Source organism: Rhea pennata, chromosome 14 (assembly GCF_028389875.1).
Source record: "Rhea pennata isolate bPtePen1 chromosome 14, bPtePen1.pri, whole genome shotgun sequence".
Classification (NCBI taxonomy): domain Eukaryota; kingdom Metazoa; phylum Chordata; class Aves; order Rheiformes; family Rheidae; genus Rhea; species Rhea pennata.
The window spans coordinates 1095607-1108086 of NC_084676.1; the positions used below are offsets into that span (position 1 = coordinate 1095607).

Sequence of the window (12480 nt, forward strand, 5' to 3'; positions counted from 1 at the left end):
TCCCTGTATAGCGGGCTCCGGGGCTGCTGGGCCACCCCGAGCATCCCAAAAGACCTACTAGAGCCACAGCAGAGTGCTCCAACTGACCCACGCAAGCTTTCACCCCATAGAGACGCACATGCTGCCTTGCAGACCTATGAGGCCAAGCTAAGATGTGTGAATCACTACAGTTAACAGATGGGCCGATTAAAGCATACATTACTTGGGGTATAACTGATAATCAGGTCACAGTGAGACTGATCAGCAGCAGAACAGCTCCTAGAAGTTAATAAAAAAAAAAAAAAAGTTTATGTACACCAGCATGGGAACATTTGTAAATTAAGAGGCCCATATCCACCAATGCCACCTCCAGAAGCCACCCTGGCAGAGAGAAGTCCTCTCTCACTCCCACCTTTCTCAAAACCGGATCATTCCACAACACATTAAGCAGCTACACAACAACCCATCATAAAGCAATGGGATCCTTGGAATCCCAGGAAAGCTGGCAGTGGGAAAGGCTGGGAATTCATGGGTGTTTTATTCATGGCACCTCTGGTAGCTGTCTCGCCATTGCTGTCAGACAGTCTAGCAAGAAAAGCAGCCAGCAGCGGGAACGAACACTTGAGAGCACCTGGGCCGATTCAGCAGATTTGCATTTTGTCATTAATGCGTGGCAACAAACCTCATGGCTCAAAGACAGGTGAGATGGGGCTAAAGACTTGGTGTCCAAACCGAGATAATGACTGAACACAAGGAAGCAGGCCAGAAGGAACCATGAAAGCAAGGGTACAGCGGGATCCTAGATGACTAACCATTTACCCCTTTGCAGGCAGGAGAGGACATCGGCATCCAAGAGGACTCAGTAAACATCTCAGCCACTCGCACCCAAGCTGTGCACCAGAAATATCCCTGAGGGCTGGGCCCACATGGCTTTTGCACTTGCAGGATTAACACATGCAATCACCCTCACGTCCCCAAGAACACTGGCTCCTAAACAGAGCCCCTTTTCCACATGCAGAGGGCTGCTGAGGAGGAGTTTCTTTAATGTTAGGAAGGCGGCTGTGCAATTGGAAAGGCGCCGGGGTCCAGAAATGGCAGCTATTGACAGATGTCTAATAGGACGCAGAATAATCCTGTCTTCCTCCGGGAGGATTCGGGTCGCCCTTGCCCTCGCTGGGGGCTTATCCATTGTCTGGATCTGCTTGTGGTTGTTATTTTTGGTCAGCACTGCATTTTACTTGGCCTCACTTGCATAAGGAATACAGAAAGAAGGGAAAGAAAGAGGATGAAGACAGAATGACCAGAGCTGGGGTGAAGGATACTGACCCTACTTTGTGAAGGGGCAGCAGCATTCCCTGCACCTGACAATGCTCAGGAAACACAGATCAGTCTCTTCCCAACCCTGCAGCTTCTCTGGGTAAGATCTGAGCTTGCAGCATGGACAGGGCCAGCCCAGTCGGCAGCGAGGGCATGCTGTGGCCAACGGAAGCATCTCACCCAGGTGCCCTCCCACACTGCATCAGTCTCACTTGATATCCAAAGGAATTGCCCCAGGTCTCCAGCAATCCTGATGGACCAGAAGGGTTTCACAGGGTAACAACTCTCTCTGCCCAGGTGCCAGTGCCCTCCCAGACAGGGAGCAGAGTCAGGGATGACTCCAGAGGTGCTTTCTCATCACAAGACATGGAGCTGGAGTGCTCTGGCACGGACAGCCAGGCCCTGCTCTGTTGCAAGCACTGAGCCCTGGGCTCTGCCTCCAGACCTGCAACCTCCTCAGATCCACTCACACAGGCACAGAGAGCCTGGGAGAGCCTAATGAACCCCAGCAGGTTCAGATCTGCCTCATGGCCCCTCCAAGCCTAGCATCCATCCCTCACCTGTCGTTCCCAGCACTGTGGTTTCCCGCTGCGCCAGGCTCAGAGGGGGCAGGCGAGCTCCACTGGCAGGTCCAGCACTCCCCGATGCCCGTGGCCTTTCTGACACTACAGGATGCTGTTCTCAGAGCACAGCTGCCAGCATCCACACTCAGCCCTCCAAGCCAGGTATAACAGGAGGCCAAGGCACAAAAGGGGATAAGAGCAGTCTAAGAGCTCCTAGGAGTGAAAAATTAGAATCATGCCCTGAGACTTTGTGCTTCACACTGTCTACCCAGACACCACAGGCAGACTTGGAGAGACTCCCCGCTTGCCGGGAAGGCACGGCACTCTGCTCCTTTGTGCGTTGGGCTCACTTACTAACGCCACACGTTCTGCCTGCAAAGCACTAAGACAATGAAAGGCTCCCTCCCCGCTCAGCGGGCTTTCAGTCCTCCCGCCCTGCTTCCTGCGAGAGATCGAGGGCACGCCGCACAAAAATGATTCTCCCGAGCTTTCCCTGAGCTCAGTGCCACTTGTCATTCAAGCAACCCTGTGGCCTTTAAGCTGCCAAGGTACCAGAGCTGTTCCGGAATCGGAGTTAGCTCAGCTTCTGCCCTGGAGCAAGGAATCTGAAACACTGCCACTGGAAACGAAACAGAGCATCCATCATTTTTCTTGCCAGGAATATATCCAGCCCAAAAAGAAATACTGCCTGCTAAACAGCCAGCAACAAAAACCCTCAATTTCACCAGCAAACCAGAGCCCAGCATCTCGCCTATCGGTCATTTCCACGGAGGTCCTGATTGTCCGCACTTAGCAGTGGAATTAAAAATCACCCAAAACGAAAAGAGCAGCGAAGTTAGGTCGGGGCTGCAGGGGACAGAGCTGCCTGGGGCTGGCAGGAGGAACACGAGGAGAGCAATGGGCATAGCACTGGGTTGGGATTGCTGGCGGGGGATGGCAGGCCCCACCCAGGATGCTATAACAAAAATTCAGCAGCTAGGAAAAAGGACGCAGGTGGCTGAGCCAGGGCTGGAGGGAATGAGAGCTCCCTCCCTCCGCCGCAAAAACATCAAATAAAACCAAATCCAGCTGTTCCCTGGTGCGAGTCCTGCTGCAGGGGGGCAGCCCTCAGAAAGCCAGCCATGCCCATCACTGCTGCCAGAGCCTTGTCCAAGAGCTGCCCACAGCAAAGCGGGTCTTCACCGCCAGCATTCCCAATTCCGTCCCCAGGAAAAGGAGCAGTGTGTTCCCAGCCAGGCCCAGCCCCCAGCACAGGCACGCCAACCTAAATATCTGCAAGAAGCTCTCCCCTCCATGGGAACAGCAACTATATGCAGAGTTCACATGCCCCAGCAATGCCTGATTAAACTCCCAAACTCCTAGAGAATACCCCCGAGGCTGTCTGAAGATAAGCTAGAAACTAGACTGCTCTCAGGAAATACAAAAAACGGGAAAAAGCAATCACATTTTTTAGATCTAGAATAATACAGATCAAACCCTGACACTCTAGTTCAGACACAAATTAATCTTTCAAGCCCACTGCCGTACACAGCAAGAACATCCCACTCAATCCCTCACCAGGGCAAGTTTACGGGGCTGAGCAAGATCCTGCTGAAGTCAGCAGTGACTAAAACTGGAAAGTCCAATTCTAGACAACATGTACGTGTACGCTTGACTCAAGCAGCCAATACGTGCCCTTGCCACCAACTTAATTATATGTGCATTTAGGAGCTGGCCTCTAATATGCCATCAGAATTGGGGCCAAGAAAGGCTGTGAAGGTAGGCTCAGACTTCTGCTAAGAAGGTAAATAAGGAGCTGAGGTTTTTGCTTATACTAAACACATCACCACCTTCTGTAACGGTCTTAGAATGCAAAAGATGCATGCACAGAAACCTGAGGCTCCCTGGATATCAGTCCCCCGAGCAGAACTGCACCACTGCCACAAAACCAGTACACCACTAGGCACTGAAGGGAAATAGGATGAGCCCTGCTCTTCACACCACCAGATCCACTGTCTTCCTGCGGAAAGACACACAGGTGAGAGTGGCTTATGCTACTGCTTTGTGGCAAGAAGCTCGTTTGCTCACAGTCCAGAGCCCATAGCCAAGCTCTGTCCATCCCTGCTCCTGCTCATTTCCATAGCAGCACCCCAAAGCTCAGGGCCCTGCCTCTCATCTTCTGCCTCAGCAGCATGAGCTAGGCTTGGCCCCTCTGGAAGATGCCATTTACAAGGCTGGGGTGGGAGGCCTTATTGTATGAGCAGTCTGGTGCTAACGGCAGAAGCAATATTGCCTCCAAAGGTCAGCTGGGAAGAGAGGTCCTGGCACTTCCCGGACCTGTGGTCCTCTGCACATCCTCTGTCACATCTGTTCACTCTGGAGAGCACAGACGCTGTTTCTGCAGGTCCTCAGGTCTCCTGAGACTCTGTCTGCCCCCTCCCTTCTTCCTTTTGGCTTCTCCACAGCTACAGCACGGGCCCTTGCTGGTAGTAGACTCAAATCTCCAAAGCCGTCTGGACACCTACACACTCACTGTACGCAAGGACAATCCATAAAAAACATGTTCTCACAGCACCTAACACAGTGGGCTAGCTGGAGCATCACAGTATAAATAGCAAGGTGATATAAATATTTGTAAGGCCCTCATCCCTTCGTACCTGCTGGAGACCACAAAGCAACCAGCTCCTTATCCTCTGGGAGAACCGCGCACAGAGAGGTTTTGCACCACGTCCCGGAGATCAACAAATCCTGGCACTTGGAAACGCAAAGGCTCACGAGCAAGAACAGTCTGTTCCTGGCTGCCTGCATCTAGGGTTTGGCGACAGCTGTGGAGAGACGATGCAGAGGGAGAGCAGAGACATCGCAGCTGTGACATCGGTTTCGACAGCGACCTACTGTGATGTCGCGAATGGGAAATTCTGCCTTCAGCGCAGCTCTGGGCAAAGGAGAGACTCTGCCTCCGCAGTGTAACTCCAGGTAGTATCTCCAGTCACAAAAACCTTCCCTCTCTATCCTCAGGCACTCTGCTGGACCCTCCGAAGTGCCAGTGCCACGACTGCTGTGGAACTGCTCAAGACCTCAAAAAAAAACCTGCACCAAATCTGTGCCACGCTCTCAGATGCATGAACGCTGAGCTCCCTCAGTAAGCCATAGGTGAGCAGTCACATCTGAGGTCAAAGGAGCACAGGTGATGCACCTCCTTCCTGCCAAGCTCTCATTTGGAGGGGATTTCTCACAGCTCTTTGGGTTATTGATGCTTACTCAAGAATTAACCCAAGAGAGGATTTCTTCCTTCTATGTAGCATGATGGAGCAGGATGGAAAAAGAGCAGTCTAGGCAACATGATGTGAACAGTCATTGGGAAAACAGTTCCCAGCAAAGGATGGGACAAGAACTTATCCTTCATCGATACAGCAGCATGGTGGGTAGAGGTTGTACCAACAACCCCCAATTTCTGTCTTTGATAAGATTACAAGTTTGGTTGAGAAAAGCAATTGCACCAGTAAAACACACATAGATTTTCACTGGATGTCTTGCCTACAGCCACAAGCCATCCTACTCTAAAAAATCAGCATTGTGCCATAGCAATAGAGCATAAGCGAGACAGATTAAGAACTGGCAGATCACAAAGAAACAGCCATAATACAAGCAGAAAACAGTGCAAGGGCCCAGGGAAGGAAAGGAAGATGCTACCACCAGAACCAAGCCATGTAATGAATTAGGATAGGGAGATCCTCAGATGAAAGAGCAGTGGGGTATACGTTAAGTAAGAGGGAGGATTAAGCTCTGTGTTTGGTATCAGGGAGACCAGCTCTGGAATAGCCCCAGTTTCACAGGAGGTTGCAAAATGGAAAAGCCACAGATCTGATCACTTAACATGAAGGAAACAACACAAGGTGAGAGATAGAAAGGGCTTGATGTGGTTAGCTTATTGAACAGGAGATAGGATTTGAGGAGACTTGATTACAGAGTGTAAGTACCATTACGGAGAGAAAGCATCAGACCCTGAACAGCTCTTTATCTGAAGGAGAAAGGCCTGACAGAAGTTGGTGGCTGGAACCTGGGGCCAGACAAACACAAAAGCAAAATAAGGCAGAGGTTTCTAACAGCACAGACAATCCACCGCTGGAATACACTCTCAAAGAAGCAGAGCCTTTGGTTCCTGTGGGGATGCCTTGCTAGGATAGGAGCTACACAGGAGCACACCAGTCACTGCCTGAGTGACCATGCTCAGCATGAGGGTATCTCAAGATCTTCATCCACTTATATAGGCAATCAGGCAAGCTAACCAACTGGTCCTTTCTGGCCCTAAACTCCAAGGGAGTACAAATAAAACTGGAGGTAGACAGGAATGTTCTACCTTTTCTCACTTCCCTGCCACCCGAGGAACAAGAAGGCACTGGATGTGGTTATCACAGCTAATACATTCTGCATTGCTGTTCACCTCTTCCCCAGTCCACCCAGGAAGGGTTCAGAGTCCCCAACCTCCTCAGCTCATGACCCCTGCAAGAGCATGTTTCTCCACTCTTAAGAAGGGGATGATCCCATGCACTCCTGAAACAAAACATCCACATGTTCCAGGTGCTCCAATGGGCTGTTTGGCTCCCTTATGAGAAAAGTCATCAGAAGCAAAACTCCTTGAACAAAATATCTGGGAAAAGACGAGTAGGTCTGACTCAGCAACCCAGACCCTTGGAACAGACTAGACAAGATATAAATGTGATGGGAAAGAAATACGCCGAACACGGAAGAGGTAATTTTGTTTGGTAATGGTGTGCTTATGCATCCCACATGGACTGATGATGACCCATGGGGGATGCAGTACTCTATTCCAGGTGACCTGGTACCACAGTGAAGCACAGAAGTTTGAGGAAACTCAGAGAAAAAGCAGTTGAGTGGCTGGGAGTGCCAGAAGCTGATTTATGAAGACATATTAATAAGAGCTCAGTATATTGGACCAGGGTGGCCAATCAATGACTCAGTCACAGAGCAGCACATCTCCAGATTGGTCCTCCTGCCACAGTGCATGGAAGCCCCAGAGGATGGAGGAACATATCCTCTAGAAGACAGGGCACCAATCCAAAAGGGCACAGCTAAGAGCATATCAACCCTGCTGCTGAGGGATAAATCAGGCTCTGCTCTCAGAAGCGGCCACCAGGGCTGAGGGCACACACCTGACACGGTGGGACACTGCCCTAGAAGAGCCTCTCTGGCCAGGCTCTAGCCCTGCTGGCCATCTCTACACTACTGCAACTCTAGGAGACAGGCAAGCTCTTCCCCCTGTGCCACTTAAAGACCTTCCTTCGGGCAAGCAGGAGAGCTGGGAAGGGAGATACAAAGAAAGGAGGAGATTGCAAAGATAGCTCAGCCCACAGAGGCTGAAAACAGCTCCTAATGCAGGCAGGGGAGCCAACATCCTTCCATTCCTGCCCAGTCTGACTGCCATGGATCCACTGTTGTCCTTTCTAACATATGAACCACCCATCAGAGAATCCCTAGTGGTTCCAGAATGGTACAGAATAGCTAGGCTACGGAAAGGAAAGAAATCCCTATGGAGAGCTAGAAGCAAGGCAAGGAGCAGCAGGCTACTGAGGAGGGACCACGTGATCTTCTGCATAAAAGGCAAATTACCAGCACTTGTTTTTTCCTGAAAGAGGAGCTCCAGAGGACACAAGTGAAGGTCTGAGGAACAGAGCAGTTCACATCAATGGGCAGAAGATACCTATGTCGGAGGGTTTCTGAATCCTTCCACAGGTAGGGCTGGACAAGCTAGGCTGGGAGCTCCAGCTCCCACGGAGATGCTGCCATCCTTGAAGCCTGCTCTCAGCTTACATGACATACATCCTACTCCATCTGCTGCCTTCCCCGGCCTGCTGCTTCCTTTCATCCTTCTCCATCTTCTTCACCAAGCTGGGACACAGTGGCAGGGAAGAGCCACGTCACAGACTCCTCATGCCTCAGAAGTGAGGGAACAAGGAGATGGGGCTGAGGAGACAGGAGCGCAGGAGCTGTCACACCTCAGCTCCCCAGTGACTCTGCAGCAGCAAAGCCCTGGGGAAGACGTGCCACGGGGCAGAGCACAGCAAGGCAGGCAGACAGCCCCAGCACCTTCAGCTCACAGAGAGCAGGAGCACTGAGGGAATTTAGACTTGAATTAGAGGAGTGGTTGAAACTATTAAAAAAAAAAACAGCACAGTTAGGACGAGCCATTGGCATTTCAGAGAATGTCTGCGATATCTTTTTCAGTTTTCTGGTAGGTTCTCAGTAAATCCAAGACATGAGTAAGGGAAGTTTTGTGAAGAATGCTATGCACAGAAAAGAGAGGAAGGGGCATTTCCATCCCAAGGGTTTCACAAAGACTCATCATGATATTTTTCCTCCTTTGTTAGCTTTTGACACATTTGATACACGGCACATCCAGGCTAAGGGTAGAGAAAGCTCCCCAGCACTTCCTACTATCCTACACAATTCTGGTACCTCTGGGGACTCTCTAATGGGTCATCCATGTGTTAGAGTACAACAGTGGGACCACTGTGAGATCCCACTGCCCTTCTTTTTATCTGGAAGATCCTCTCCCCCTACAGATCCAAGCGGCTCCTCCTGCTTTACATATTAAGACAGTCACATCATCCAGGTTCTCCTCCATCGAGGTCGCTGCCCCATCCTACGGCACCTTCGATGGACCCGTGTGCCCTTCCAGCACCTTTCTTCCACATGATGTAAAGGTGAACTGCAGCAGCAGGGAGGGGGAAAATGCTTCTTCAGGATTCACAGCGAAAGAGGTATTGGGAAAACAGGACACACTTTTTTTTCCCTGATGCTGCATTTTAATGATGTATCGAAGCCAAAAAAATGAGCTATGACATTCTCAGGGCTGCAGACTTCACCTTCTCTTTTGGCAGAACGAAGAGCCTGGCAATTAACTTAGTGGCCAGAGAAGCCTGGGTCCAACTCCCAGAGCACGTGAGGCACAGGCTAAGGTCCGACAGGCTCCCGCGTTACCACTGGTCAGTTGAGCTGCTGTAACCACCTGTAGACATGCGCCATGGTGCCCCCAGAGCTAGTGAAGATGCTTCACTTCGACCGTCTTTGCTGGGATTTCAGCTCTAACCCACCAAGGGTGCAGCAAGCCCATCCAACCGTGCATCTGCAAGGGATTAGGGACAAGCACGCTGCTAGCGACTTGCGGCTGGGGCTTCCGGCTGACGGCGGGCGCCAGCGAGGGGGGTTGCCTGCCGGAGGTGCTAACATAGTCGCATGCAACCGCCTGCCCGCGTCCTCGTGTCCACGCAGCAGGCGGCCCTGCTTCAACTCAAGCGGTTTAAGTTAAACTAGTGCAAGTCCCTCCTGCAGACCCCCGAGGCGTAAGGCTCGCTGAGCTCTTAATGGGCTTATGGACCTGCTCCGACCAGCTCCCTCCGCAGGAGGGGCCGGGGGCTTTAAAGGCACCACCAGCCAGCAGCCTTGCACCAGCCCCCTCGTGCGACCCCCCAGCATGGGCTGTCAGCGTAACTGCCATAGCCCAGGCCATCGCTGCCGGCGCTAAGCTCTCAGCCCGTCCCAGGCCTGCTCTGAATTACACGCCTGCCCCGTCACAGCACCGCAGCCCTCGCCCTAAACACCCCGCTGGACCGCGCTCAGCCCCAAGCACAAAGACGGGGACCATCTGCCCCACGGCTGCTTGGCACCATCCCCTGCGGTGGCTCGCGCCCTCCCTGGGCAGAGCTTGTGGGACATGCGGCTCACGCAGAGCCCTGCACCCGGGCAGCCGCTGCCTGGCAAAACCGCCGGCGGCTTTAGCCTCGCTCTCCTCCGTCCCCAGCGCCCCTCACTGACCTTGGGAGCGGGCTGCGGTGGCGCGGGCAGGCGGCGGGTCCGGCGACAAGGGCCGCCGCGCGGGGCCGAGGCCGGGGCCGGGGCCGGGGCGGGGGGAGTGCCTGCCCGCATGGATGGGCCGGCCCAGCACAGCTGGACTTCGGAGCACTGCAGACGGCTTTGAGGCGACGCATTCATCTGCAGAACGGGGCGGGAGATGAAAGCGCTTCCTGCGCCGGCCGCCTGGCTGACCACCGCGCCGGAGACCCCCTCCCTCCCCGCCGCCGCCCGCCCGCCCCCGGGCGGCCTCGCGGCCGGCCGGCAGCGCCGGGGCCGCCGGGCACATGCCGGAGCAGGGCGGGGAGCCGCAGCCGCGCGGCGAGGCCGCACCGCGGCGGGGGCCCCACGCAGGCCCGCGGCCGCCTTCGCACGCCCCCCGGCTCTGCACACGCGGGCGGGAAGCGACGGCCAGCCTCAGGGCGGCGCGGGTGTGTGGGGGGGGGGCTCGCCGCGGCCCGGCCGTTGGCGACCGCCCGGTCACCCGGCGCAGGCAAACACAGGAAGGGGAGCGAAAAGCCGCAGGCGGAGGGAAGGAACAGAGGGAGGGCGATACGTATCGGGAGAGGAAAGGGAGGAAGGGCCAAGATAAAGAGCGGGGAGGAAGGCGAGACACAGCCCTCGCCGTGGCGGCGGCCGTGAGCGGGGCGGGCGCCGCCGGGCCAGCAGGCCCACAGGGCCGGGGGCCCTGCCCCCCGCGCGGCCACCTTTGCCCCCGCGCCAGCCGCGACCGGCGGGTTAGCGCTTATCGGCTCTGCCCCGGCCAAGGAGCGGGGAGGGCGGCGAGCGCCAAGGCTTTGGGTGCCGGGGGGGCGGGGGGGGGGGGGGCGACAGCAGGCACCCGAAGGGTGGCTCACGCCCCAGCGCCTGCTCCGGGGCTCTGGGCGGCCAGGCTGGCCGGCGCGTTGCCCCCTGCGGCCTTCCCCCAGCCCCCCCAGCCCCGGGCGCCGGGAGGGGGCTCATTTTGGCCCAGCAACACGCGGTGGCCCGGCCTGCGTGCGCCGTCGCGGCGGCGCGCTCTTTGGAAACGCTGTTTTTCTAGGCTCGGCTCTCCAGCGCGCTGGCAGGAAACGCCGCAGCCACACGGTGAACCCGGAACAGCTTCGCGCGGCAGGAGGGTGCCAGGCGGAGGCGGCCACTGGGGGGGTTTTGTTTAAGGGAAAACCTTGCTCAAAAGCGGCGGCAAAAGCGTCCTTTAAACCAGCGCAGCGCACTTCAAACGCAGCCGCTTGCTGTCCCGTTGCTCTCCCAAAAACAACGGCTCTGCCTTTATGCTCTCAAATATCTGGGGAACTTGGATTCCATCATGTAGATTTGTGTCTTTGGGTATTTTGAGAGGGGAAATGAATTAAAAAAAAAAAAGAAAGAAAGAAAAAGAAAAGACTAGGCATACAACTGAGCTCCCATGATTTCCGTATCAGCTGCTGTACACACACATGGCATGGAAAAATCCTTAGGAAATTTCTGTGAAAAAGAAAAAAAAAAAAAGAAAGAAAACCCACACAACACTGAGCTAGCTGGACACAGCATGCCAGGAGGGGCTGACAGAGCTGTTACGGTCTATTGGGCCAATAATCCACAAACTAAGACGGATTTATTGTACATGGCAGATCGTAACAGCTCCAAAGAAACCATCACTGTCTCCTGTGCTTAAAATTCACTTTCTTTTGAAAAAAAGGGGCCAAAATATGGCTTTACAAGATAAGATGCGTGGTTGTACCATTCTATGACAGACAGAAGCCTGTGCAAATACATATATGTTTTTTTTTTTCCACGTATATAAATAAATAAAATATCTGTTCTTCCAAAGCAAGCGCTATAGCATTACTGGGCTCGGCGCGCTGTCGTTACCACTGGATTACGAGGCTAGGTTTCACCTCCGCTAGCAAGATGGATTTGCAGGGGCATTGTTTCCACCGCAATATTACCACCGAACACATGGGAAGATAAAAAGAGCACATTAAATCCAACTCGGGCCCTGCACAAATCTGGCAGGGTTTACTGGGACTGGGGGCGGGCGCAGGCTCAGAGAAGGGAATTGGGTGGGTTTGGGTTCCTCCCTTGCAAAGAGGGAAGGCGCAGCCCTCTAAGAAGGGAGACCTGTGCCAGAGCAGCGTGCAGAGAGCAGGCTCTTCCCCTGTTGGCAATGCTGGCACAATTTAACATCGGCAAGCCTGGGATTGAGAATGTTTTAAAAAATAATAGTACTAATTAATGTCAGAGCCTGTGTCTTCCTCTGCAGCTTTGTTTCTGGACACCTACACGTGGACGGGACCCCTCCAGAAGAGCTCGAGCCAGTGCGGAGGAGTGGGGTGAGACTGACCCTGCAGTAATTGCGGCGTCTGTTCAAATCACTCCAACGCTGGAAATCACGCTGGGCCTGGATGAAAGCTTACAGTGCGGATGATCATATCAGACTGGGATAAAAGAGGATAAGCTAACAGGTTTAGTGCACAGCTTGTCTGAGTTGGTGCTGCTGCAGAGGAAGGAGACCAGGCTCCAGGCTTACCCCGAGGGTCTCAGCCAGGTTACCCCAGCACAAGCCGTGGCCGCACGCCTCGCCAGGGTCCCAGCACACCAGGTGCTCAGCAGTACGAAAGCTAAGCAGCTGCTATGCGGGAGCCCACTCCTGCCAGCACGCAGGCGAATATGCCTCAGCAAAGCGAAGGCTGGGGCATATGGTGAGCAAGCGAGCCCTCTGCAGACGGGGCAGAGGCAGCCAGCCGCATCGTCAAGACCCGCATACCTACTGGCAGTGAACGCAGAACCC

General features: G+C 54.1%; 1 protein-coding gene across 4 annotated transcripts in view; it reads right to left on the reverse strand.

Annotated features, from left to right (window-relative positions):
* The window catches only part of CXXC5 (CXXC finger protein 5), a 56552-nt gene that overhangs the window by 21848 nt on the left and 22224 nt on the right, over positions 1-12480 (reverse strand). The window contains exon 1 of one of the 4 annotated variants that reach the window (XM_062587449.1): positions 9675-9732. The exons of the other annotated variants lie outside the window; for them this stretch is intronic. The gene's annotated coding sequence lies outside the window, so the exon portion shown is untranslated. Of the gene's footprint in view, positions 1-9674; positions 9733-12480 lie in introns of those variants that run through there. 4 annotated transcript variants of the gene reach the window in all.